This window comes from Nilaparvata lugens, chromosome 1 (assembly GCF_014356525.2).
Source record: "Nilaparvata lugens isolate BPH chromosome 1, ASM1435652v1, whole genome shotgun sequence".
NCBI classification, from domain to species: domain Eukaryota; kingdom Metazoa; phylum Arthropoda; class Insecta; order Hemiptera; family Delphacidae; genus Nilaparvata; species Nilaparvata lugens.
In genome coordinates, this window is record NC_052504.1 from 27,515,580 (window position 1) to 27,539,350 (window position 23,771).

The 23,771-nt window shown below is 35.8% G+C and overlaps 1 protein-coding gene across 2 annotated transcripts in view; it reads left to right on the forward strand.

Moving 5' to 3' along the window:
* The window catches only part of LOC111059011 (pre-mRNA-splicing factor syf2), an 81,631-nt gene that overhangs the window by 26,267 nt on the left and 31,593 nt on the right, over positions 1-23,771 (forward strand). The window contains exon 5 of one of the 2 annotated variants that reach the window (XM_039424086.1): positions 22,299-23,008. The exons of the other annotated variant lie outside the window; for it this stretch is intronic. The gene's annotated coding sequence lies outside the window, so the exon portion shown is untranslated. Of the gene's footprint in view, positions 1-22,298; positions 23,009-23,771 lie in introns of those variants that run through there. 2 annotated transcript variants of the gene reach the window in all.

Sequence of the window (23,771 nt, forward strand, 5' to 3'; positions counted from 1 at the left end):
GATTTAAGTCCCACACAACCAGCATGAAACACTGCTGCGCATTCACCACATACAAGTCGATCACAATTTTGACCGGTTTGAACGGATTTGAAACAGATTTTACAATACATAATTATTGAATTTAATTTAAAAGAAAAAATGGAATTTTCAGACGAAAGTTCGTATATTAAATCACAAACCGACCGCTGACGACACGACGAAACTATTGTTGTTGCTCGACAGATTACTTATCAGATAACGCACAAACGAAAAACGATCCACTCTCCTCGAGTTCTCGATTGCTACTGAAGATGAATCGGCAAAAAAGAGAAAGGGCCTCAGTCCACTGAACCTAACTTTCGGAAAAACACAAAAAACTGTCCCAACACGTAGTTGTTATCACAAAAATTTTATTTTTTTATATTTGACTCACAGTATGGGCTCTTTTAACAGAATGATAATAAGCCACCTGTTACACTTGATAGATGTTGAGAAAAAAAATTATTACACGGACTGAGGCCCTTTCTCAATAAAACACACTTTTTTCATTGTAAATATAGGAAATGAGTCAATTAACGCTTGAATACTGTAATATTTAATAATGAAACATACATTTAATAGTCAGAACATAATAAAAATGAATAAATTGCTTTCTTTAGTATCATAGTGTTCCTCTACTCTAGTCCTCTTCATCACTCCCCTCACCAACCACCCACTCACAGATCTCCCTGTAGAACTCCTGATGTTCTTCAGGTATTTACTGCATTAGCTTTACAATGTCATTAATTTTTGCAGCTTTAATCCCTACTCTACCTTCCGGATAAACACGGTTAGTGGGCAACGTTGGGTTACTGCTCCCTGGTTGCTTAAGTTTGAAAGTATGTGACAGACTGTCATTGATGAAGTTCCTTGTTTTCAAAACACCCTTTAACTCACTGTTATAGGAAAAATGCATCAGAGAGCTTATCCCAAAATTAACTTTTTTATTTATAGGTGTTTGTTTGCCTCTTGTTTCTTCTGAAACACATGATTTCTTGTAAAACACTTGCCACCATTTTTTGTAGCATGTAATACTTTCAGTTTGTACTTCAGTGACAATAAACTTTAGTGGGTTCTTTGAAGATGTTACTATAAGTCTTGTTACTTCATGGATTGTATAAAAACGATCAACTCTTGCAAGTTTTCATTTTATTAGACCAAAATCCCTGTCGCATGGCATGAAAGAATGGCCGCGGATGGGAAAATACTGTTCTATATGCTTGAATCTGTTCAAATCAGTCAAGGCAAGCAATAATCTGCATAAGTCATGATTTTTATTTTGTCCTGAACAATTATCAGCATAAACATGGAGTTCAGTGACAGTTTCTGGAAGCTCAGAGAGGTAATCGATCAAAAGAGAGCAAACTTCATTGGGGCCTTTTTTAGCTTGGCCCTCATGATACAAATAAATGTTGGCCTTGTCAGTCTTAATATTGTGAATACCCTGGACATTCAATGTCAACTGGCGCATGTAGAAAGTATCTTGAACAGGAATATTTGGTAAAGAAATATTCTGCATGAAGTCAATGCTTATTGCTAGTACATGGTCTTGCTTGTCTTGTTTCTCTTTCTTCAGATGATCATAAAACTTTTTTGCTCTTCGTCTGTGAACAGGTAACTCCGCTGTAGCTACTCTCTTAGCAGCATCGCAAAGAAAAGGATTTTGAAGTTTTACCTTGAGCTCTTCACAAACCCCACAACAGTCAACCTGAAGTCTGCCAAATCTAAGATTGTAGTTTTCGTTGAAAAAAATTCTGAATGAGCTGTAGCTACATTTCAAGTTAGAGTGCTTGGTTTTCAACATAGAGTACATTATTTTTATGTTTAGTCTTGCATCTAAGTACTTCACAGTTTTATTTGAGTAGTGACTTTCTTTCACTTCATAGGATTCAATGTGGTTTCTAATAAGGATTTTGGTCTCCCCAGAAATTGCATTTCCTTTATCATTGTACCCTCTCATATCTTTTGGACTTTTCCCCAAAACTGCAAGTTTTTGCAATCTTTTCAGTCGCTTCACTGTTCCTCCATGAGCTGCCAAAAATGTTACTCTACATACCTGTATTTTGTTGTTTCCAATTAAAAGGTTGTATGTAAATGATTTTTCGTTAGAACGATGACTGTCAGGTTTCCTGGGGCGGCGCCTTTTTACATCATGCATGTCTATCAAACCCTGAAGGTAAACATCTTGCTCCTTTTTTGAATCCATGTTGTGGAGTCGAACGATTATGTCATCAAGGTTGTCCCCAATTTTTTCGTGACACTTCATCTTGCATCTGTAACAGAACATAACGATTAATTGTAGATGATAGCTTATAACACATTATAGAGAGAGTAACTAGATGTTTTATATCATACAAGTCCTCTAATAGGGAAATGTTTTGTGGCATTAGTCAAAAGGAATTTGCAAAGAATGAGGTAAGATTACATAAGCATTCACTGATTAATCAATTCAATTGTTTAATTTTGATAACGATAAGTTATGTACAAATCTACATCAAATAATCAAAGTGATTAGTTGGTGTTAGTGTTGGTGTTAATTATTTTGGGTCTTTCAATATTTACAGTACATTTCAATAACACATCAACATATTACAGTTTTTATAGATCTAGTCATAATAAGGGCCTAAACTCTATAGGATAGTATGCCTTTAATCTTAAAATAAAAACCATTAGAGTAGTATTCAAAACATATATCAAATTAAATTAATGGCTGCACTTTAGTATATGGGCCGCGGAATCTAGCATTGAGACCTACATAGATCGATAGAGGAGATCAAGACGAGATCAACCATGTATAACATTGTTGTCGATTTCCAAGGATTAGCTGAAAAAACATGGCAGAAAGTTCAAAATTTTTATATCAATTTTTATTTTTTATAATTTTTTTATGGCTAGAATATGTTTAAAACTAGTGCAATCTTATGTAAAATTTGACGAGGAATCCAATAAAACTAATTTCAGGTTCGTAACTTCAGTAGTTTTTGAGATCTTGCAAAAAATGTGCGAAAAGTGCAAATTTTTGGTTTAAAATAGGTGAACCTGTTTGCATGGTGATTGATAGGTATTTTAAACTATTCGATTTAGTAGAATGATAAATTCTAAAGAAAAAATGTCCAGTCACTTGATTGCCTAAATTCAAAATTGTTCGAGATATTTGGGCAAATAAAAATATTGCAACTCCATTTTTTGCTAAATAGGTTAGAAAAAAACTTAGGTTAGAAAAAGCTTAGATTGGGGAAAGCTTAGGTTAGGAGGAGCTTGGCTCAGGAAAATATTAGGTTAGGGGAAGCTTAGGTTAGGAAAAGCTTAGATTAGGGAAAGCTTAGGTTAGGAGAAGTTAGGGTCAGGAAAAGCTTAGGTTAGGGAAATCATAGTTTAGGAAAAGCTTATATTAGGAAAAAACTTTGGTTGGAAAAAGCTTAGATTAGGAAAAGCTGAGGTTAGGAAAAGCTCAGGTTGAGAAAAAGCTTTGGTTAGGGGGAGCTGGGTCTGAGAAAAGCTTAGGTCAGGGAAAGATGGGTTAGAAAAACTTGCATTAGTAAGAGCTCAACTCAGGAAAAGCTTAGGTTAGGAAAATCTCAGATTAGGAAAAGCTAAGGTTAGGAAAAGCTTAGATTAGAAAAAATCTAAGGTTAGGAAAAAACTAAGATTGGGAAAAGCTTAGGTTTGGAAAAACATAGGTTAGGGGAAGCTACGTTTGAGAAAAGTTTAGGTTAGGGGAAACTAAGGTTAGGAAAAATCAAAGGTTTAGGAAAATCTTAGGTTAGGAAAAAAGGTAAGATTGGGAAAAGCTTAGGTTAGGAAAAGCTTGGGCTATGAAAAGCTTACATTGGGAAAAAGCTTAGGTTAGGAAAAGTTTGATTTGATTCAATTATTTTTACAATCTTTTAAAGCTTCTGAATTGTATTGGAAGCTGAATAAAATGTGATCCTAAATATCGGTCTTCACTATGCCTATGCAAACATATTGAACTCTTCTAAAGCTAAAATACTACATTTTCTTGTATTTTTTCCAAATATCTTAATAATCCATAAAATTTTCTAACCTCAAATCTATTTTAATGAATTCCCTGCAAATATCCCCATGAGGTTTAGCCAATTTAGTAGTCACTAAAAGTAGTAAAAAAATTAAATATGAGAATTGAAGAGTATTGAGTGAGCATTTTTTTTTATTTTCCCAAATATCTCGAACAATTTTGAGTTTAGGCTATCAAGTGACTGAACATTTTTCCTTTAAAATTTATGATCCCACTAAATCCAATAGTCTAAAATACCTATTAATCATCATGAAAACAAGTTAAACTTTTTTAAAGCAAAAAATTTGCATTTTTCTGCACATTTTTTGCAATATCTCAAAAAACTAATGAAGTTACGAACCCGAAGTTAGTTTGATTGGATTCCTCGTCAAATTTTACATAAGATTGCACTAGTTTAAAACATAGTAGCAATGAAAAAATTAATAAAAATAAAAATTGATATAAAAATTTTGAACATTCTGCCATGTTTTTTAAGCTAATCCTCGGAAATCGACAACAATGTTATACCTGGTTGATCTGGTCTTGACCTCCTCTATCGATCTATGTAGGTCTCAATGCTAGATTCCGCGGCCCATAAACTAAAGTGCCCCCAAATTAATAGGTGTAAGAAGGGATTCTTTGAAGCAAATCGTCTTTTCCTTACCTGCAAAGTGGTCCAGGATTAACAGCAGGAATTAATATCCCTCTTGAGTTTACATATTCTTCCCCTTTAAGTCTAGCAGTTTTTCTTTGATTAGCTTTCCAAAGATGTGGTTGGCTCTTCCTCTTCTTCCCTTTGGTTTCTTCTTCCATTTCTCAAAAGAACTTATTTAACAAACTTTAACTTATTAAACTACCAAAAGCGTCATAACCTCAAAACAATCTTGTCATCATCAGAACAAAACAACAATAGAGAAGAAACAGTACTGACAGCTGTGATAAACTTAGTTGCCAGCTGGTTGCCATGTACTCTTATAGTACTTGGTTGAGCAGAGTAGGAATTAAGAAAACATAGAGAAAGGAACTCAGTCCTGGACTGAGGCCCTTTCTCTTTAAAGCACTAAATTTAAAATTGACTTTATCAGCATACATACAAGTTGGACTGAGTTCCTTTCAATGTAGTTTTGTGCATCTATGTTCAAGGATTTTTTTCGGGCTTAACTCAATTTTGCAATTTTTGTGACTGAGGCCCTTTCTCTTTCCACCGATTCAGATAGTTTTTCAATGCAAAGACTGACACAGTTCGAATGATCAATAACACTTGAAAAACTTACAACTCGATTCTTATTAAAACTAATTTACTAACTTTCAAAGTTCCAACTCAACCAAACCAAAGACAGCGTTGCACAGCAGAGGAATGAAATTCCTGAATTTTGAAATGCTTATAGGAAGTGAACACAGTGAAGTGAACCAAAATAGCTCTTGGCGTCAGTGTTAGCATTGGCTGCTTGCGCTCCTACTAAATTCAGCGAATGTGCAGCACAAGGTACAAAATGAGCTAAATTGTTCTCTTGAAGCAGTCTGGACTGTACTCCTTTGTATTTTCCTGTCATGTTTGCTCCATTGTCATAAGATTGGCCTCTACAGTTTTGGATATTTAGACCATCTTTATAAATTTTTGCTGTTACCTGTCACCTGTCTTGCTAGGCTCATTTGCTGACTATTAGTTGTGTATGGAAGAGTGTGGAAATATGTACAGGTACATGTATATGTATAGGTACCTACAACAATGCTCCAAATATTTTTCCAATACCGTTTTCACATTTTACTTATTGTTTTTTATTTATTCCTTTTACTTTTTGCCGCTCCCCAAATTCTGCTGCCTGGGGCAGCTGCCCTCTTTGCCCACCCTAGTTCCGGGCCAGGTTGAGAATCCAAATTGTCTGTATTGGCTTCGAATTTCTGTTTTTGCACCCTGGTAGATAATGAAATCGTACATAGTACTACTGCTCCCACAGAGTAGGAACATTCTTACTCCCCCCCCCCATCTACAAGGTTTGTTTGTGAAAAACTGTTTAGCATGAAGCTGGCCTTTGAATGGCACCATTTGTTCATCTACAGCTAGTTTTGGTTCAAGTACTCAAAGAGGAATATTCGTTGGATGATACAAGTATTTTGAATAACATGGAATATAAAAAAATATACATTTTTATAGTATACTGATATGAAGTTTGTAATATTTAGCATGAAACATATATTTCATAAATTTATCAAACATGGTTGAGGTATTGAATTTAGTTGGTTTATTGACTACTCTATAATTATGCTTCCTCATCTGAGCTTAGACCTTCTAACCAATTTCGAATGTAAGTTTTTAAAATAGAGATGCTTCCCATGTTATTTAAATGGAGTTACTTTTACGCTCTAGGGAGTTTTTCTGTTTTTTCCTACCGAGAGCGAAAAAGTGACACTTTAGTATTATGTTTCAGGGTGTAAAGTAGGCTCTTTAGACAGTAGGTGGAGGAAAATATGATTTTTTTCAATAAAATATTGTTTTTAATGAAAATATTGGTGTGATCATATGTGATGCACATGACCCATTTGGAAAAAAAATTATTTATCCTTTCTAGGCCATGTGCATTATACACAAAGGTTATTTGACAGTGGGTGTGATTGGGGATCCCACTCAAATTGAAAGCACTACTTTACTATGACTTCGAAAATCTGGTCCACCATCTTGGATCCGCCATACTGCCGTGGTAAACGAAAAGGCCGTATGTGCAAAATAGTCAAATGGAGAAAATTGATGTTTTATCTTAGCCCCGGGGGACACGTTTTTTGGCTTTCTGACTCTACCAGGTGACCGATCTCAATAAGTTTTTTTTCAAAATACTTCTTTTTTAATGTAGAAGGCTATGAATATATTTTTATAAATATATAACAATCCATTCATATTTTTCCTTACAGTTACCCTTTTCACTGTTGGTGTTTCCTATGCCAAAAAGCCGTATCTCAACTTACCACTTTTTGGCATAAAAAGAGGTAAATAGATTGGAAGAGGTCTAAAAGCTGTATCTCAACTTACCTCTTTTTGGCATAAAACGAGGTTAATAGCTTAGAAGAAGCGAAAAAGCCGTATCTCAACTTATCTCTTTTTGGCATAGAAAAAGTGTTTCCAAGAATGGAATTACTGTAAGGTGAAAGGTTTTGAATTGCATTTATACTGGTTTTTATTCTGGTAATCTCTCTTATCAATTGTACAGCTGCAACTATTATTAATAATTCATTATAATTATAAGTGAAACTTTATTTTGTGAGTTACAAAATTAAGTTCCATCTTCTTTTGAAGAAGACCGTATTTTATTACAACATTGAAAAAAATATTCTGATGGCCTGTTTTAGGATTTTGCAATAGAATAAAATCATTTTGAATAAAAATGTCATTTAATGAGGTGACTTGAATAAGTAGAGAGCGTAACCTAATGTATATGAAATGAAACATATAAAGTACTCATTGTAGAACTTGGCTAACTGACATTGCCACCACTGTATGTTTATAATATTCTGTGTTATATACACCAAAATTTGGAAAAGCTTGATACAAACAATAACCATAACTTTACTAATATTAATGAATCAATACATTAGGCTATATATTCAATTCAATATACAACTATACAGAGAATAGTCAGTCTCTTAATAGTTTTACAGAGCATTTTTGTTTTCATTTTTATGCTAAAAGATGACACTTGTATAATTTCACAGTGAACATTTAAAAAATCACCTACTTTTTGTGGCATAGGAGGAATGCATTTCACTCTTAATAGAAGAGGAGCCTCACTCACTCAAGTAAGTGATTCTAAATATTCACTGTGAAGTAGAAGTAGTGTCATTTTCAATTATAAAGTTTTAATTAGTATTTCGTCATGGAAAGCAACATTGATTTTTCTCATAACTGTTTGAAAAACAGCGTTGTTTTTACCACCTCCAACTATTTATTGGTTCTATTATAATGGAAAACTTCCACTTTCTGCTCATTCACCATTAATTTCCATTCAATGAAGTGACTAAAATAAAGAAAGTCCATGAAAGGTAGGCCTAATTAATACAAAATTGTTAATAATTATTTTTCAAATCTTTTGAAAAACAGGATTTTTGAGCATCTACTCACCTCTAATCTATATCTATATCTATTCCACCTAATAAATAACTTACTACAACTAAATTCAATCGCACTAAAAACTTTAAAATTTTTCATTGCTTCAAAAACATATGGTAACCTACAAACAAGCAAGAAAATTGATCGAGCCAGTCTTTTGACCATGTTCAAATAATTTTTGATCGCCCGTTCGGCGGCAGTCAAAATTAACCATTGGTTTGACCGTGGTTAAACGTAACTGGTGTTGGTGGAGCGAATTATTTCTGATTTGACCAGCTGATAGACTTTAACCATGTTCAAATGCCTTGACCAAGGTTGGTGAAACGGGGCATTATGCTGAGTACTGAAGCAAAAATGTTGACCTGATAATCAAATAAAGTAACCATGTTATCAGCTGCAATAACATCAAGGTAACTAGTAGTTCTGTGAACAGTAGACCTCACGCAGTATTCTCATCCACAAGTACCTGATGTCAACTGTTTTAAATGTTAAAATCATTTCACGTTTGAATTTGTATTCCATAATTTAATAATATCTATGTTAATTTGAACAATGAATAGAATATATCTCTATTCCAGAATTTATATAATATTCATCCAGTTCCGTGATAATCTTTCCATCTAATGAAAATTGATTTTTTTCAATCAAAAATATTATAATATTTCTTCAGCATTGTTTAGCTCATTTGATTATTTTTAATCACCTATTAAATTAGTTTTTTCGAATGTGAGAATATTGATACTGATGGACACGCATAATAATACCATGACTGCAAAACAAAATATTGAAACCAAAGACCTTAAAGCTGCGATTAGACCAAATTTATTAACAAAATGTTAATAACTCAATCCTTATAGATTATATTAGATTGAACATAACTTATCATACACATGATGAACATGTGTGTTTGTCAACTTGCGTTAAATCTATTAAAATCTATAAGGATTAAGTTATTAACATTTTGTTAATAACTTTGGTGTAAACCCTTTGGAAACTATAGACCTTATACAAATAAAGTAATAGACTGGCTTCTCCACAACATCTGTGTAATCACTTGTCAGCTGATTTATGATGAATAATTCTATAGTCTGATTTTTACTCTAATATTGGCATATGAAGGAGGCTCCTTTTTCCTTTTATATTATCCTTGAAATGCAAAATTTCCAAAAACCTTGTATTTACGTCGACGCGCAATTTAAAAAGGAACATACCTGTCAAATTTCATAAAAATCTATTACCGCGTTTCGCATAAATGCACAACATTTAAACATAAAAACATATTGTCTAGTTCACACCTACTGACTGCTGGTTATTAATAAATTAAAGAAATTTACAAAGAAATAAAACAATAATAAAAAAAACCCTGGCGCCACGTTAATTAGAAGGAACGACCCTTGAAAACAAAATTTAAATTTACCTCGACTAGCCCTCTGGCAGAACATGAAAACTAAACAATTATAAACATTAAAAAAATGAAGAAAACCTGCAATCAATAAGTGTGATCTACACATTACTTTCCCAACTAAGTTCAGAAGGGAGGGGATATAACGTGGATGTTAGAATGAAAACGAAGTGTTTCAAATACCGCCGTTATATTGAAATAATTAAATTTGATCAAATTATTCCAAGCACACAAATTATATCGATTCATATGTATCGTACATGAACATGAAACAAATAAACAAGAGTTGGCCAACGTAAGTAATAATAATAATTGATTTAAATTTAATAATAATTTAACAGAATATTTTACATAATTTAAGTTTATGTTTTACCCTTTATGTTTTACATTGATTGATAAAGAATTGTTCAATTTATTCTAGAATCAAACGCATCTGTTGATGTAGGGCAAGTCCCTTATGACATGTTTTACTCTTAAGAAACATTGACTAAAATAAATGAATAAAGTCAAATGCATTAGGAAATTACTATACTGGTGAATTTACAACCACTGTAAATAAATTAAAAACAACAATAGACAAATAAATTATTTCAATTCTGGTGGCAGACAAACAACAACAAATAATAAATTATAATGACATCTTAAAACTAACCTTTTTTTTCCCCGATGACACTATTTATGAAGCACAAAGCATTATTACGACGAGACACAATTTAATTATTTTAGCACAAATTTGCTGGTGGTTCACTTGATGATGAAGAATGGTGGTGGGTTGTATTGAGGTGGAGGCAGCTGCATTTCAGCCCATCGGGCTGCGGGTTTGGAAACGTCTACTCCTTAGATGACATGCTCTTTGCCTTGCTCGTCTAAGACTGTCAAAATTCGTTACTCCTCGTGGTTGTCACCTTCCCCTGGCCCATTGTCTCATCCCTCAACTGCTCCGGGAGGTGCTGCCCCTAGTGGCTGGAATGTGGTACATGTGTTTTGTTGCTGGTGTTTGGCCTTAGTGCCAGCTCGCACCCTCAGCATGACTAATTGCTGGCATTGTCGCCTGTCCTTGGGTTTTTGTTCCAACCTCTACACTCCCTTGCCATAGCAATGACAAAACTTGCAGATTTTGGGTAGAAGTTGGAACTTGAAACTGAAGAAAACGTTGGCTCCAGTAACAGTTGTCACAAAACCCCCCATCACATGTTGTCGAGATGAACTCGAGACAGACATGGCCAAGAGAGGTGACAACTTGCAGAATCTGGACGCCATCTGAAACTGCATCTAGACGCCACCTGCAGCTGCATCTGGGATGAATCGCACCACTTTGATGATCCACACAACCAATGATCTGTCACCAATACGCGTATTTTCAATTTGATAAATTTCACTTCTCCATGACAACACTTATAACCTTTTTTCACCCTATTCGTTTAATAATATGTTGTTTGCCTGCCACACCATAAAAAATAGAAAATTTACTTATCTCTAAACAATCATACAATGACTATCTGCAGCCTGGAAACACCTTTCAGTCTTCTAACTAAAATCCCTATTCTCTAAAAGGCTTCAAATCTACTATATTAAATGTACCTATAAATAACCCATCCTCATTAATCACCTCATACGCATTTCCCCCTTTACATTTGCTAATTCTATAAGGTCCTAAATATAATAAAAGCAATTTTTCCATAATTCCCAAACTACTATTTGCTGACATGATTTTTCACTAGTACTGGGTCCGGCAGTCAAACCTGACGGTTTTTGATATTGGATAAATTAAAAAGCTGTTGAGATATATTTATATATTTTTTTTTATTGTAAAGAGGAGAATTGGAAATTACATTTAGTATTAAAAAAAATTGAAAAATAGCTTACGGCGCAAAAATTACGTCATTTAAATGTTGACCACCATTTTCTGTACACTGTACGAGTCTCTTGGAAAAGTTAGTCATGACTCTCTCCAACGTTTGCCGCGGGATCTCACGAAGTTCTCGCCGAATATTCTCCTTCAGTTGATCCAAATTTCTTGGCTTGTCAACATACACTCTTCCCTTGAGATACCCCCACAGATAAAAGTCACAAGGGGACAAGTCGGGAGAACGTGCTGGCCATTCAATGTCACCCCTGAGCGAGATCAGCTTGCCTGGGAAAAATCCTCTGAGTTGAGCCATGGAGGCCCGCGAGGTATGGGCAGTAGCTCCGTCCTGCTGAAACCATACCCTCCTGAGAGGTATGCGGTGGCGACGTAACTCAGGAATGGGAAAGTCACGGATCATGGCAACATAACGCTCTGAGTTCACTGTCACTGTATGGCCACCCTCTTCAAAAAAATAAGGCCCTATAACTGTTGACCTACACACTGCAGCCCAGACAGTTACTTTTTCACAGTGAAGAGGCCGCTGATGAAGTTCCCGTGGGTTATTTGGGGCCCAATAATGGAAATTTTGTTTATTAACACATCCATTAAGGTGGAAATGAGCTTCGTCTGAAGTCAAAACAATGATTCCAGGGTCTTCCTCAATCTTTCTTAACATGGTTTCAGCAAAATTCAACCTTCTACCAAAATCTCCTGCTTGTAACTCTTGAACAATAGCAATCTTGTAAGGGTGGAAGCTCAAGTCGTCATGAAGAATATGTCTCACAGACCGGTCGGAGATCCGAAGAGCTTGGGCGTGACGAATGGCAGAGCGACGAGGGCTCCGTTCAAAAGCATGTCGAACAGCCTCAACGTTAGCAGGAGTTCTTACCGTTCGAGGTGATCCTCCTCTCCTTCTTGTGGTTCCAAACGCAGTGTTCTGAAAGTTCCGAACCCACAGAAGAATTGTGTTTCGTGACGGGATCGCACCACGAGGGGGAATGTTAAACCGTATATGGAAACTCCTTTGCGTTAGAATCACAGAATCATTATTTCTAAAAAACGTCTTGACTACAAACGCACGATGTTCAGCGGTCCAACGCTCCATTGTTACTGAACTAATGAACTTCCACTCAAGGTGAACAAGATGGCGCCCATCCCCACCCGCCCAGTCACCCCCACCACCACCTATCCCCACTTAAAAACCGTCAGGTTTGACTGCCGGACCCAGTACCTTATCGTTTTCTTTCAACTGTAAAATCCTCTTCACTTTCTTGTCATGCCTGTCCTTCCGCTCATCGGCTTTTTTGACTAACCTCAATTTTACTTGCTCTTCAATCAATCCTCTTTCATTCTCCATTTCTATGTTTTGATTCTCGGGGAAGTTAACAATGCCACTAATTTCTCGGTCTGGGTGTTTACCAAAATGCACAAAGTATGGTGTTTCCCCAATACTTTCATGGTAGGAAACATTCAATGCTTTTTCTATGGATTCAATGTGTTGTTTCCAACTGCAATGCTGACTATGACAGAGTGCTCTCAGCATTCTTCCTACTTCACGTAGCGGATGCTCAGCCATATTTGATTGGGGATGGTACACTGCACTCTTATATGTTTTAATCCCCAATTCAGCCAAATTATCAACCCAAACTTTGCTTATGAATTGAGTACCATGATCAGTTATTATTATTTTTGGTTTTCCAATCTCGGGTATATACTTTTCCTTCAAAATTTTTACAATGGCTCCAGATGTTGCACGCCGCAATGCATACAGTTTTACTAATTTTGAAAATCCATCCAGAAATATTACTATGTATTGAAAATTTCCTTGGCTTCTTGGGAATGGCCCACAAATGTCTACAAAAACTTTCTCATTCTTTCGTTCACACAGAATATTAAACATTCCACTTTGTACTTTCTGGTTAGCTGACTTTGTTTTCTGACAGAGCTCACATGTGTCACATACTCTACCTATCAATTTCTGGGCATGTTTTATCTGTAAATGTTCATTCAGCATTTTCTCCAACTTCTTTCTCCCCATGTGTCCACTGTCTACATGGTACCTTTTGACTACCATCTCAGCAATACTTGTTGGCACACAGACTCTCCAATCTCTATCCTTATCCAACTTGTGGAACAATATTCCTTCATGCATAGTAAAAAACCGCAAATGGTATGTATCAACTCCTCCCCCATCAGCTTCTTCTATTTCTTTTATCACTCTGTACAACCTCTCATCTCCAACCTGTTTCTCTCTCAGATTGTCAAACAGCTCCCCCAACTGTTGTTCTACTCTCAACCACAATATCTTCAGTTGGTTAGGGGTCTCATCAATACATTCTTCATTGCCATACCCAGTCCTGGATAAACTGTCTGCAACCACATTCTCTTTTCCAGGGACATACTCCCATTTGATATTGTATTCTTGTAACAATAATACCCATCTGGTGATTCTGCCATGACTGATTCGTGCTGACTGTAAGAAAGTCAAGGCTCTGTGGTCAGTTCTCACCACCACTTCATGCCCTAAAAGATAATCACGAAATTTCTGGCATCCAAAGACTACTGATAACAACTCCTTCTCTGTGACTGTGTAATTTCTCTCACTCTTATTCAATACTCTGCTTCCAAATGCTACTACTAAATGCTCTCCTTTCTCATTTTCCTGGTACAAGGTTACTCCTAAACTCAAATGGCTTGCATCAGTTGACATAAAAAATGGCTTTGTGAAATCTGGATGGCTGATCATTACTGATTCCAAAAACAGTTTTTTAATCTCTGTGAGAACTTCATTTTCTTTCTCTCCCCACTGCCACTTATTTTTTGAACTTGTTAATGGACTTAATCGTCCAGTCAGTGATGAATAGTTCTCTTGGAATCTCCTGTAATAATTACACATCCCCAAAAATGCTTGCAACATTCTCCTATTCTTAGGAGCAGGGAACTCCTGAATTGCTCTTGCTTTCTCTTGATCCATCATTATTCCTTTCTCATTCACCACGTACCCCAGAAATTTGGTTTCTGTAGTGAGGAACTCTGACTTCTCCAGTCTTAGAGTCAAATTACTGGCCTTCAATCTGTTCAGGACAAGTTTCACTCTCTCAGTGTGCTCTTCAATGGTCTGTGATGTTATCAACAAATCATCCACATATACTGTCGCCCATTCCAATACTTCTTCTCCTAAAACCTCATTTATGCAACGTATAAAAACGGCAACACTGTTAACCAAACCAAATGCCAATCTTTTGAATTGATAATTTCGACTACCAAATAAAAATGACACATATTTTCTTGAGTCTGGGTGTAATGGCACTTGTCAATACCCTGCTGTGAGATCAAATTTTGAAATGTACTTCACCCCATGAGATTGTCTGAGAATTTCTTCTATACTTGGTGTACTTGTCCTGTCAGTTATAATTATTTTATTTACTTGACGAGCATCCAGGCACAAACGTACACTTCCATCCTTCTTAGGAACCACTACAAGGGGACTGCTGAACTCGCTCTCTCCCAATTCAATTATGTCATTTTCCAGCATGCTTTTCACTTCTCTAGCCACTTTTGCTTTTACACTTTGAGGCACCGAATATGACCGTCTACAAAATTGCACCCCTTCTCTCACTTGCAACTTGCATTCAAAATTCGCCACTTTTCCCGGCTGATCAGAGAACACAGCCTTATTCTCTTCTAACACTTCTATCAATCTCCCTGCATCTTTCCCTCCTATTTCCTTCACGTTGTCTATCTGCTCCTTCCATACATCAGATTTCTCTCCCCTACATAAAAACAGGCCCAGTGTCTTTCCCACTGGTCTACTCACCATTGGTGCTGTAATATTCCTACCTTCATATACAAAATTCAAAGTATTACTGGATAGACAAATCTTTGCCTTTAACTTCCGCAATGAGTCTGTGCCCCACAATAAATCTGCATTTAAACCTTCAACAACCAAGCAGTTTATAGGTATTACCTTCCACTCTTTTACCCCTTACTACAGTAACTCCCACAATGTTTACTTCGTTTGTAGGTAACATTTCTACATTAAGACAATTTCCTTCTAGTATTCTCGACAACTCATTTTTATTTATCACAGTTGCCTCACTACCTGTGTCAATCACAAGCCTAACTGTCTTCTCCCCTACTTTTACATCAATTTCTGCCATCTGACAGTTTGTCTCTCTAAGCTTCAGTGGGTTATCAGTTACCTCTTCATTTTCTTCTTCTATCAGATCCTCTCTGATGAATTTCAATCGGCAATTATTTATCTGCATCTTTTCTTTTGACCCATCATTTTCACAATTTTTTGTCCTTTCATTACTCTTCTCGGTTTTACATTCTTGGCTATTTCCTTTGACCCCATTCTTAATTGGCGAAGGTCCTGGGTCTTTTATTTTCTGGCTCCGCCCTTTCCATTTCCCTGTCTCTCAGTTGTGCCTTCTGCTTCCTTCTTTCCTCTTCCTCTATCTGGGCTCTGATCTCGATTTTGAAATCTCTGATTGTTGTTCCAGTACCCTCTACCTCTTCCATTGTAATTAAAATTATTATTTTGACCTTGATTATTTCTGTAATTTCTGTCATTCTGACCCCGTCCATAATTACTCTCTTCTCTTCTCTCTTCTTTCATATATGATTTCCCTTCACTATCAAAACTTATCAACAACTCCACAAATGCTGAAAGTTCTCGAATTGTTGTGACTCGTATTATCATTTCTGAGTAATGTTTTGAAATAATGCTTATAAACTCTTCTTCTGTCATATTCTCTCCCAGACTCTGAGCCATTGCTTGCATTTTTAGCAAATATTGTACTCTGCTCTCACCTCCTGCCCCAGTGTACCTTCCATCAAACAATTTCTTTTTTATACTATTTCTCACGCTAGCGTTCCAAAAGATTGCTTTAAAACTAGCCTCTAGATCTTCCAAACTATTCATACCCTCCGCACAGCCACTCCACCAATTTTCTGCCTGACCTATAAAACACCCTGCTAACTCTTCCTTCACATTTTCCCAATCATTCACATCTAACCTCTGATCTTTTATATACTTTCTTATTTTCTTTAATGATTCGAGAGGATTTTTCTCACTTCCATTAATTTTCGGTCTGTTCACAGGTCCTCCATTTATCACCACTATCTGCTCAGTTATGGATTTCCTTGTTTGTGTTTGTTGAAACTTCTCTAAACATTGTCCCTCTAATGTTTCAATCATTTTCTTCACCTCCGACACTTCACCCTCTATTCTATTTTTATCCAACTCCATTTTATGTTTGATCTCATTATTACATCTACTGATCTTCTTTTGTATCAATTCTTCCATGTGCTCATCTGTTTTGCCATTAGAATCTCGTAACTCCTTTACTACCTCATCTATTCGCTTACTCATTCTATTTTCACTTTCTTCCAGACTTTTTCTTATCGTTCCCACCTGTTCACTTAATCGTCCTTCTACCTCCGCTATCTTCTTGTCCACTCTCTCATCCACTCTATTCTCTAAACGTGTTCCATTACTCTATTCTCTAAATTACTCTATTCTCTAAACCCTTCCATTCGCTCATCCAATTGGTTCGCAATTTTTGAATCAATGCTACCTATTTTCTTATATATGTCCTCAAATCTCTTATCTATGTCTTCTCGCATTTTTCTCAATTCCAATAATACAGCCATATTCACATCTCCATGTGTCATAACTTCTGCTCCCCTTTCCTTTTGTCCTTCTTGTGAAACTTCTGACCTGCTTCCTCTTCTCTCCTCGCTTGACTCACTCATCTCGCCAGAGAAACCTGAGAAAGGTTCACTATCACTCAGATCCTCATCGTCTGATCTCTCTCTGTTTTCTACAACTCTCTTACTCTCTTTCTGCTCTTGATTTCGAGTTTTCACTCCCTGATTATCCGCCATCTTAATCAATTCTATAACGATAAATCTTCTTATTTAAATCTTGTCTTCACAATCAAATCGAAATAATTATCTAATATTTTATAATGATCAACCCGACAACCCTCAAGGCATGAAACGCAGACCCTCCATCCTATTCAAAAATTACAAAGGAAACCCAAATTCTAAAATATGTCACACCACCAAGTGAATCCCAATCTAAAGTCCTCATACTAATGTATAAAAATAAATAAAAGGGAAACTAGCTAATTACGAAACTGACTACAAAATTAATCAATAAAGGTTCGTTCTCCTATACTCGAAATAGAAATTAAATTTATAATAAATAATTGCTTCTATTCTACTAATGCTCAAATTACCCAAACTAAATAACCTACCGCCTACCTACACATGAATTCTTCATCCCAATCTAACAGAAAGTCGTTATCACCTCTCCCTTTCACTTTCTCTCTAACCCCACTCATCAATAACAATACGCTAAATTCTACCTGTCCCTCACAGGTATAAACTCTGATGACCTATGACAACCAAATCTACTTCTACGAAACCCTTGAATTCCTAAAACACAATAGACCTAAAAAAAATGCGCAAACCATCCTACAAACTACAAACCCCCACACGAAAATATCCTACGAATTCATGCAAAGAAACAAATCAATGAGTACAAAAATTAAACGAAACCAGGCGTCCAGTTGCTGCAGATGTCTACAAAGAAATTAAATTAACTTATAACTATGTTGTTGCTGCCACCAGTACCCTAACTAATTTCATAATATTACCGTAATAATATGATATTATTACCAATGATATTATTATGATAATCATCAAAAATCATTGTAACTCAATAATCCATTTTTTATCAAGACTGATTACTCATTCGCAATTCGCATTATGTTATAAACGGTCATTATTCTTGTAACGATTTTCGTATTATAAAGAGTATCTATACTATGACTTTTCTGTATAATTTTCACATCTTATTTGAATGGATATCACTACTCGGTGACAAAACAATAATTATCGTAGCTCAGAATAGATTGGTTATGTACATATAAATACTGCAATTGAGAAAAATTAACATCTTAAAATCAGGGAATACTCCATAGAGGTTAATGCCCCAAGGTTGGGCGGCCACTTTTGTCTAGTTCACACCTACTGACTGCTGGTTATTAATTAATTAAAGAAATTTACAAAGAAATAAAACAATAATAAAAAAAACCCTGGCGCCACGTTAATTAGAAGGAACGACTCTTGAAAACAAAATTTAAATTTACCTCGACTAGCCCTCTGGCAGAACATGAAAACTAAACAATTATAAACATTAAAAAAAAATGAAGAAAACCTGCAATCAATAAGTGTGATCTACACATTACTTTCCCAACTAAGTTCAGAAGGGAGGGGATATAACGTGGATGTTAGAATGAAAACGAAGTGTTTCAAATACCGCCGTTATATTGAAATAATTAAATTTGATCAAATTATTCCAAGCACACAAATTATATCGATTCATATGTATCGTACATGAACATGAAACAAATAAACAAGAGTTGGCCAACGTAAGTAATAATAATAATTGATTTAAATTTAATAATAATTTAACAGAATATTTTACATAATTTAAGTTTATGTTTTACCCTTTATGTTTTACATGGATTGATAAAGAATTGTTCAATTTATTTTAGAATCAAACGCATCTGTTGATGTAGGGCAAGTCCCTTATGACATGTTTTACTCTTAAGAAACATTGACTAAAATAAATGAATAAAGTCAAATGCATTAGGAAATTACTATACTGGTGAATTTACAACCACTGTAAATAAATTAAAAACAACAATAGACAAATAAATTATTTCAATTCTGGTGGCAGACAAACAACAACAAATAATAAATTATAATGACATCTTAAAACTAACCTTTTTTTTCCCCGACGACACTATTTATGAAGCACAAAGCATTATTACGACGAGACACAATTTAATTATTTTAGCACAAATTTGCTGGTGGTTCACTTGATGATGAAGAATGGTGGTGGGTTGTATTGAGGTGGAGGCAGCTGCATTTCAGCCCATCGGGCTGCGGGTTTGGAAACGTCTACTCCTTAGATGACATGCTCTTTGCCTTGCTCGTCTAAGACTGTCAAAATTCGTTACTCCTCGTGGTTGTCACCTTCCCCTGGCCCATTGTCTCATCCCTCAACTGCTCCGGGAGGTGCATGTATCTTGTATCTTTACAATGTATATTGTAAAGCCAAGGAGATCAAGTTTGTTTTCCACCCCTCTTTGTGTCATTCTGTACAATAACCAAGCATTGTTCATACTAACATTCAAGAGGTATGCAATGATCGGCCAATACCACTTCTTATTACGGATGTTTATCCGGTATGCAGCAACATTCTCGTCTAATCTATCCACCCCACCCATATGCAAATTATACCAGTTCACACAATTAGGCTGAGGAATAATTATGTGCTTTTTCTGATGACTTGACCAACGTTTTGCTTTTCCCATTGGCTGAACACCTGTTGCTGTTGATGCCATTGTAAAGACACTATTATCCATGTATCTTACAAGGGTTATATTAGTGTCTGTATCAGTGACTTGATGGAAAGTTCCTCTTGGCTCTTTTTTTAGATCTTGAGGCTGGCAGAGAGGGGCACCCTGTACTCTGTCTACTCTGATTGTTCCTGTTCCGTAGTGTCCATTATTTCGCAATTCCTCCAGTAGTTTGAAAGATGTGAAGAAGTTGTCAAAGGAGAAACAGTATTTCCTATCTGATGGAAGTTCGGAAATTAGGTCCATTACAACTGACCCTCCCACACCGAGTTCTGGATTTGTTGCACCAGTCGATTTGCCCTGATATGGTTCCATTTGAATTGCATATCCTAACCTTGTAGCAAGCATCCAAACTTTGTAGCCAAATCTAATAGGCTTTCCATGGATATGTTGTTTTGCGCCATGTCTACCAAAATATGGTACCATGGACTCATCGATTGAAAGATAGACATCACCAGGAAAGTACTGAAGCCATCGTTCGTTCAACATACACATGACTGGCCGGACTTTAGCAAATTTGTCATCTTTGTCAATCTTTACATTTTCACAGAAGTCGATGTAACGTAGGAGATCTTCAAAACGATTACGTGACATGGCACTTGAAACTGCCTCATGATGGGTGTCTTCTGCTGTTTCCCAGTACATTCTGTAACGTGCCATTGTGTTATAGCCAGACAAAAAAAGAATAGAAAAAAACTGACGTATTTCATTTTTCGAGGTAGAAAAATCCATATTTCCCTTTTCTCTAGCATATAGATTAGTACAAAAAACGATGTATTCAACCACTTCATTGTCAAAAAAGAATTCAAATAGCTCTACTGGAGAATAGACATTTTCCAAGAAATTTGCCCGAGTAAACTCTATAGAAGTCTTATCTGCAATGTCATTTTCTTGCCATTTACGAATTTTCTTGAGCACTTTCACCTTCTTCTTCTTCTTCTTTTTGTTCACATCTTTCTTTTGTTTCCTCTTCTTCGAATTTTTCTCAGTCACATTTTCACTAATTCGTTCTTCAGTATTTTTATTTGTGCTTATTGATACACTCTCTTCTTCGTTTACTTCTTGTTCACATTTGCCTTCTTCTTCAGTATTTTCTTGACTTATTTCTTCTTCCTCTATTTCGCCGATTCTAAATTCAACTAGCCCATCATCAGTTAACTTTCTTCCTATCAATTCACCACGAGCTCGGAGTTGGTTACCAGATAATGATTTATGTTGCCTGTAGGAGTATCATCATCGGAATCACACTCGCTGATGGCTGCATTTTCAGGTGGATCTATGAAAAATGTTGGATCGACAATATCTTCATCTTCTTCTAAAATACTGGCGATTTCAGCGACCGTTAGCCTGAAAACAAACAAATAATTGCAACAACTATCACCCCTACCAGTCGTTCCCACCGTCGACATATGTGGACATCAATATTTAACCTTAGTATTGATAGATAAAAAACAGTAATTTCCATGTGAAACGCAAATAAGCATATTTTAGGAACCCTATACTTACAATATTCAGTGTATAACTTCAATAAATAATATTCATGAGTTTATATTAGGCTTACCTATCAGTCCATGACATGATGAACGCTGGAGCAACTCACAAAAATCATGTATGCTTCTAAACCAGAGGCAAAACTGCCATACCGTACGTGCTTGCCGACGCAGTAGTGCCAATATAATACCATGAAATTATTGTACAATTTCTATACAGAGGAAATTCCCTACAAAAAATTCCAAGCCCAAAAACGCCTGTTAGTAAATAAATTTTGATTGCCATATAAAGGGTTAGAATGCTAACCTACCTATAATCAAAACTATTGTTATAGAAGTAGATTTTTAACAATAGAAAAAAAACACAATTTAAGAAAAAAAGAAAAATTTTATTACACTTCAGAAACAACAAACAAACTCAAGTCTAATTCATCATACATTCAGTCATTATCATTGACGGAGTTCATAGCATCATAAAATGCATTGTGTAGCAGTTGGGTGGGTTCACCTCTGAGTGATGGATCAGAAGAAATAGGCTGTGACATGACGTTGACGTAGTCGGTAACAATACGTGATGTTATGTTTAGGTTTTCATATCTCCCTGAAATATGCAGTCAGAGATGAGTTTTTGGCAAATTGGTACCATTTCGGGAGGCATGTAGCGCAGTTTTTCCACAACATGTTCTCCAAATGATGCAAATTTTTCTTTCGGAAGGCGTTTCTCTGGTGGTTGGTCCATCCATATGTTTTGAAATTTTGTCGAGAACTTGATCAGCTTTTGTACGTGGTCTTTTAAAATTATTGCTTACAGGTGTTTGTGGCCGTGAAGATGATGATGAGGTCTGAGATTGGGTTTCTGCTGGATCATCAACATCAGTCTGAAATGATATAATACCAATGTTATTGTAATTTTATGCACATACCTAATTAATAAAACTATCAATGTATTTACTGCTAATAATGAAAATAATTCTTTTCTTTCAAACCCCAGATAGCCAACAAAGCTGGAAGGCTGTAGCAGAGGGATTCGAGGAAAAATGGAATTTTCCACATTGCCTCGGTGCTGTTGACGGGAAGCATATAAGAATTTCACCCCCACATGGAAGTGGTTCTTTCTTCTGGAATTATAAGCATTTTCATAGTGTGGTGTTGATGGCATGTGCCAATGCCGATTATGAGTTTATTTGGTGTGAGGTCAGAACTAATGGTAGGATTTCAGATGGAGGGGCTATCAAAAATACAGAGTTTTATAATGACCTGATCTCTGGAAATTGAATACTCCTCCTCCAGAACCAGTGAATGGGTCATTATTTGTTGGTGATGAGGCTTTTTCTCTTCGACCTGACTTCATGAAACCATTCAATGTCAAGACTTTAACTGCCGAGAGACGCATTTTCAAATACAGACTGTCTATTGCTGCATACTTCACAATTTTCTTCGCAGAAATTGTGCATCATACCTGTCACAAGTCGAAATGTAACCAAGTAGTAACCAATGTAATACAAGTCGAAATGTAACCAGCCAAGCAAAGTTAGTGAGGGAAATGTGCTTACAATACTTTAACGGTGAGGGAGCAGTCGACTGGCAAGATGAACTTGTCGGGGTGTAGGTGAAACATGACTGCATTGTGCTCTTTTATATAGCATCTTACTTGTCTCTTTATTGTGAGTTTGAAAATACACTTGTGAAAATGACACTGTTAATCTGTATTCATTCTTACCTCGTCATATCCAAAAGGCATGTCATCTAGTACAGATGCAATGGTGTTGGATGGCCTTGGAAATTCTTGGTCCTCCAGGAATTGTAATCTGTCGAAGTACCACAGTTTTGGTATGTGAACGTCATCAGCTCCAGTACCTGACCTCTGAGATGCTCGAACCTGTATTGTAGTAATTTTATAATTTTATAATTAGACACTTCTACAGTTTAAGAGCTTTCATTTTGTTATGGGTTCTAATGTCTAAAATGACTGGCTAACACTAAATTTATTCATAAATAGTACTCATAAATAGATATTACTGCGCTGACAAACAATCGAAAGGATGTCAGCAATAAGAACTCGTAAATTATGACAATTACTCTTTGATGCACCAACCAATGATTCACTCCATCATGACTCACGCCATTGAATCACTCTGTCCATTCAGCTATGGCCTACAACCATAACAATTTCATACCCAATATGCCTAGAAAAATAAGTATTCAGGGGTAGATATGTTGAATACGAAAATCAATAAAATTCTTTCAATAATGTAGATATTTATATAGATTTGTATTTCACATAATGCTTTTGTATAATGGGTAATTTTGTAATTATAAGATGCTAATAGGCCTAACCAACAATATTAACATTTTGTATATTCATTAAAACTATTGGGTAATTTTGTAATTATAAAATGCTAATAGGCCTAACCAACAACTCTAGTAGTGACTCTAGTTACAGAGATACAAACGATA